Source organism: Atta colombica, unplaced genomic scaffold (assembly GCF_001594045.1).
Source record: "Atta colombica isolate Treedump-2 unplaced genomic scaffold, Acol1.0 scaffold163, whole genome shotgun sequence".
NCBI classification, from domain to species: domain Eukaryota; kingdom Metazoa; phylum Arthropoda; class Insecta; order Hymenoptera; family Formicidae; genus Atta; species Atta colombica.
The window spans coordinates 2,332,162-2,338,286 of NW_017259254.1; positions in this window are offsets into that span (position 1 = coordinate 2,332,162).

Genomic DNA, 6,125 nt, shown 5'->3' on the forward strand with positions numbered 1-6,125 from the left:
TAACACTTAATAGGTGCTATGTTATTTGGGCAAATTTATCATCATATGATTCAAAATACATTGTATGTATATTAATAAAAGTATAAAATAAAATGTTGTTTATTATATAATTAAAATTGTAATATCAGTAAATTTATACTATCAGTAGATTTATATTAGCGATCAAATTTGAATAAATAATATGATAACAGAAAGTACACGATAAAAAGAGAATCAGTTATCATTCAGATAAAATATAATAAACACAAATTAAAAATCGAGAAAAAAAGAGAAAAAGAAAGATTATATATACATACATACATATATTCATTAAAAAACAAAATCGATAAGTATGATAAAAATATTTGTCTATATAAAATATCTTTAAGATATAACTAAGATGTTTATTAAAAATAATGTTATATACTTAATAAGATTAATAAGTTTTAACTTAATAGATTAATAAGTTTTAACTTTTATCTGACTTAAATTATAACTTACATTATAAAATTATCTTTTTTCTTCATCTTTTTCTTTCTTCTTCTTCTTCTTTTATGTATATGTATTACATTTTTTATTATGTATATGTATTTTGTATTAAAATAATATATAAATTTACAACTTAGTTTTTTAACCTTTTACTTTCTCTATGTAGCATCATCTAAGGGTAGAAAAAAATAATATAATAGAATTAGCTTAATGATAACAATTTATTTCGTGGTTAATCATTATTATCATAATTGGCAAGTATTGCTGCAAAAGATTCATTATCAACGTAATCTCATATGTGTGTTCAATTTTATTAATATAAATATACGTGCTACATGATTACTTTACAAAGTTCTTCTCAAGGATGCTTCTACTTTGCGAGTCACAGTCTCCCCCTGCAGTCGACGTTAATTAATGTAACTCGACGAGGAATACGAGCATAATTACTTTGCTCGAGTAGCCGGAGCCGAAAGTTTGCTCGTTATCGAGGCTCCACGTAGTTACACATAGACGACGTAAGGCACATCGATAATCTAGTCTTAACACCGGATATTATGATATTATCACCTTTTCTAGCCTTCTACTTGTATCTTGGACAGTAGTCAGGCTATAAATGCATTGTTAATAATGTACCAAGAATTAATCTTCTGTTAAATATAATTTTCCAAGGTTATCCATTATTTCCAAGGTCATTTGTATGTTTCATAGAATGAAACATTCTTTTTTTTTATTGTACGAAAAAGAGAAAAGAAAAATATTTTTTATGTATACAGAATTGTATATAGCTATATTTAATAGAAATATCAACAATATATAAAATATATAAAATTTATTTACTTTACTATAGTTATAATAATAGAAAAGAAAAATGTGCAAGGCAATGTAAGAAAGTCCATTTTATGGCTAATTATGCGTAAAATTTACATCTCACCTACTTTTACAATATGTTGTAGATATAATTTGTATTGCTGCTTAATCGGATTGTATAACGTGACTGTAGTAAATTTTAAAATAATGCAACAAATCAATCTGATTTGTTAGACAACTTATACAAGAGTGCTAATAAAATGCATATGCAATTATTTAAAAATATAAAATTTATAATATAAATTTTAGATAGTATATTTACTGATAGAGAGATATTAAACAGATATCCCAATGTGTCGAGTATTTAATTAATGCAAACAAGTGATTGAACAATTTATCTGCATAATCATGTACACTATTGCAATTTTCAGTAATAATGCGCATTATTAATTATGGCTAAAAATTATTATTAAACTGAGGTTCCTGCTATAATACTTAAGATTTAGCGCTATACGCACTTCGTTATACAGTATTAACAAAAAGATATAAAGTATATCTACATCTTATAATTAAATTAAATGCATATACTTTATACTTCATGTAAATATATTTTAATAATGAAAAGAACAGTGAGAGATAATCGATCATGTTGTGATTGAAAAAGCATCACGACTGGATTTATCTATATATAACTTTCTTTATATAATTAAGTAAAATATTAAAACTGGTTTTTCTGATCTATTTCCACTTTTATACTTTTTTATCCCACTAAGTAAAAATTTGCAGCAATATTTGCAACGTTACCATAAAATTTCTGAAACGTTGTAATGTTCCTGCTATATTGCTACAGGAATAATCTGTGCTGTATGAGTATCAAACTACAAAATATTTCTGATCTCTTAATAGTTTAATAGAAAGTCAATTTGAAATTATTATTAACTTAAAAGCTCTAAATTTATTTCTGTCCAAAAGCTAAGACAGATTTTTATTTATTTTTCGTACAAAAAATTTATACATTATTTATTCCAAAGTTCTTGTAGAACTATTTAATTCGAGTATATAACAGACGTGCAATAATACAGTTTTCCCGGTAAATTATTCTTGTTGTGTACGTCATATTCCGAAGCTTTAAATCTATTTGCAAAAGGGCTAGATCATAAAGCCACACAGCAAAGACGTTGTCAACAAACTTTACCTAGCGGCTTTGCGTTTCCGAGCTTTCTCCTAGCTCGCACAGCATTTTTCGTAGTGCACATGCAGGTGTATTACTATGTAACCCGCAATGACGCGGTTTGCGCGTCATAGGTTGAAGGGTCGTGCGTTAGATAGTCACCTCGTGACAGTCAGGCCCGTGGCGCCGAGGAAAGTTGAACCCACGCAAACATACGGTAGGACGAACGCACACGGCAGTGTTTGGCGACGGCCGGATGTACGAGGGTAGCAGACCACATCACTCGTCGTCCCGGCCGGATGTTCCGACATTGAAATACAAGCCAACTCGTGCGCGTCCACCGGGGTTACTAACCCCTACAGTTCTTTATCGCTTCTCTTCTCTTCTCAATCTCTCTACGGTGAGAAACTCACTCATATTAATTGCTTAAGAATATAATCACTGATCGTTACCACATAATAAAGTTTTCAAAATTATAATAATTTTCTGTTTCGCGTATTTCATTTAACGTTTTGCAAGTGGAACGAATCGCGTAATTATTTAATTAATTATTAATAAAATTAATGTTTAATTAATCAGTAAAATTAATGTAATCATTAAAAATATTATAACAAATATTAAATAAATCTTATTTCAGATAACTATATTCAGTTTGTAATTAAGAAATTATTATTTCATTTAATTAAAAGTTTTTAAATATTACTTTACTTTATTTGTTGCTTATATGTATTTAAAATCCAAAAATTTTCCAAATCCAATAATTTTAACTTCTTGATGAAATATCATTGTATAAAGAGAAATCGGATATATATTTTCTTCATCTAAATATTTAAGAGTTTTGTTATTTCTTAAAAAAATTATTAACTGTGATATGAAATGCTTGATATAGCAAAGTGCTAAATCATATCTAATGCTAATCAATTACAAATAAAATTATTTATATTTTCTAGCTTTTAAAGTATCTCTTTTTAATTCACAACTATTTAAAAACTAATATTGCCATATATTCGAAAAGTATTCTGTACTGGCTGGTGGCAATGTTTCACTGTGCTATACAATACTGCTCTCACGAACTACTTTTCCCTCCCGCATTCCCGAATATATCTTCCTCACGAGCAATCTTTAAAAGTTCCCATTACTGCTCTGAGTACAATCCTCGTTGTATCGTCTCTACCCATTGCGCCCTGTCAGAGTTCATAGTGGTGCCGGCACTCGAGCAACGGTCTCCTTCGTCTCAGGGGTATTTTATCGTGTCGCCAGTAATAAGGTTTCCACGTGTAAGAAACCACCGAGGTGTTCCGCGATATAGGTGGTCGAGGAACGGTACAGAAAGAGACAAAGGGGGCGGAATGGGGTAGCGAGAAAACGAAACAGGCGGGACGCGGTGGAGTGTGCGCTCCACCAGGCAGCCAGAGAATCCAATCGCAATAGAGTTAAGTGTTCGAGAGTAAAACCTTGCCGAGGCACGACCTCGATTACTTGCCGAGGATTTGTTACGGCCACCTTTTCTGCCACTTTCTAGCGGGCAACCTCTCCGCTTCTTCGGCACCATAGAATCGTCCCAGAGTCTTTCTTTAACAACGAGCCTTTCTGAAAGGCAAGCAACGTAACATGAACGTAACACTAAAGGGAGTAAAAGAACGCTTTGTTCCCCGCGCCGTTGCCAGGCTTTTTTCCGCTATCAAACACAAGGGACTTCCGATTGGCCGAGTTTAGTCGGCCACCAATTTTCGACGTTGCCATCGGATAACGTGTCGTAAAACACAAATTTTTTCATTCGCCCTGTATGCCACGCCTTTATTGGCACTCGTTCCTATCCATTTTTAAACGAATTTTTTGGGTTTCAATATCAAAGAAGCCTTTTGCGAAATTTAAGAGATACCCGTTTGCAAAATAAGCAGATAATGTTCATTGAGATTTGCTTTATCTAATTTTATATTGATGTGTACTGATAAAATCAATGATATCTTAATGTTAAAATTTATCCCTGTTTTCTTAAGAAATTTAAAATGTCAATTATTAATTTACAGAAATACGAGCGTGAACTATTGTTGATATTTGAAGAACGATTAATAAGCTTTGAACTTTGGTTTTCGATTGGATAATTGCTAATTTTCTTAACTTTATTTTTATGATGAAAACTTATATAACTTATATAATTATCGAATATTAAATCATAGTTTTAAATAAACAAAACATGTTAATAGAATAGAAATAAAAATAGTAAATACAAAGGCATCATTTTAAATTAAAGAATTCTGAAAAAATTGAAGAATTATTCTCAACTATTCTCTGCTTCAACTATTAGAATTGATTAGAATTTTATAAATCATAAAAATAAATTGTACATTTAGTCAAATTAATAGAGAAATGATATAAATAAAACAATATATACAATTTATTATTTCTGAAGTAATCAAAATATTATCTGCTGCCATATAACATATGTTTATATTCATGATTGATATTGTACGGCACATGATTTGCTTGTTCTTAAAAAATAATAATTTATATCACTGGCATTAAAAATTGTTTTAATTATAATAGAAAATTATGTTGCTAATAAATATAATAATAAAACATAATTTCTATATTACTGCAATACAGTAAAATTATAATATTAGTTATTAAACTCGTAAACGCTTAGAAAAATAAAAAATGATTTATCATAAAAGATAAATAAGTTTCAAAAACGGTTAATAATTGTGTTGCATACATTGTACCTAAAACAAAATTTTCCAAATTAAATTACAAATATAATTGAATTAAATTAATTAAATTATTTATTTAAAAGAAAAAAAGATTATATAATATGCGAAGCTTTATGGAAAATTACTTGGAAATATTACAGATATTTTGCGAATATTCACAAATTATTGGCCAGTATTATAAACTATCACAATATAGCTACTTTTTGCAGCATCTTGCAATTCTGTCAAGATTCCAAAATGCTCCTTTATATACACGTTTTGCATCCATTATTGCGTACTGGTTGGTAAAGCTACGATCGGAGTACGGGATTACTCGCGGGATTCTGCCCGGCGGCAAAAGCCGCCTTAATGCAATTCCGAACACATTTTCTTAGTTGGTTCTTCTTGTTTTACTGTGAAAATCCTCGAGGCCGTTATGTTGGTAACGATAGAACCGACACGGCAGGCTGTTACCGCCACATGCCGCCATAATATCGGACAAAAGTTTTCTGGCTAACAAGAGAAAATAATTTGATATGACTCGTCGTTGTGCAGGTGGAACTTCGAACGAAACGAAGAAGTACAATTATGAAGCCGATGGTACCGCTATTGCCAATTAAACATAGTGTTGCGATACAGAAGGTTCCAAGATGTATTTTTTCTTTAAAAAAAAATTCATTTAACAAGTGTCTTTATGACACAAAAACTGATTTTTGTAAAAATTATTATAATATAATGTTATTTACGATTTACTATAGAAATTTCGAAAAAACTTTACTCTTTTTCTTTTAAAAAGAGTAAAAATTTTGAACAAATCTAAATAAAAATCTTAAAGTGATATTTTTGTAAGTTATTCGCTTAAAATATATAATTTTTTTCTAATATTAATATTTATAATATCAATTACAATAATAATAACAATAATAATAATAAACCAAGGAAATAAAAGCACTTCTGTTATTCAAATTATATTAAAAAATTATATTAAA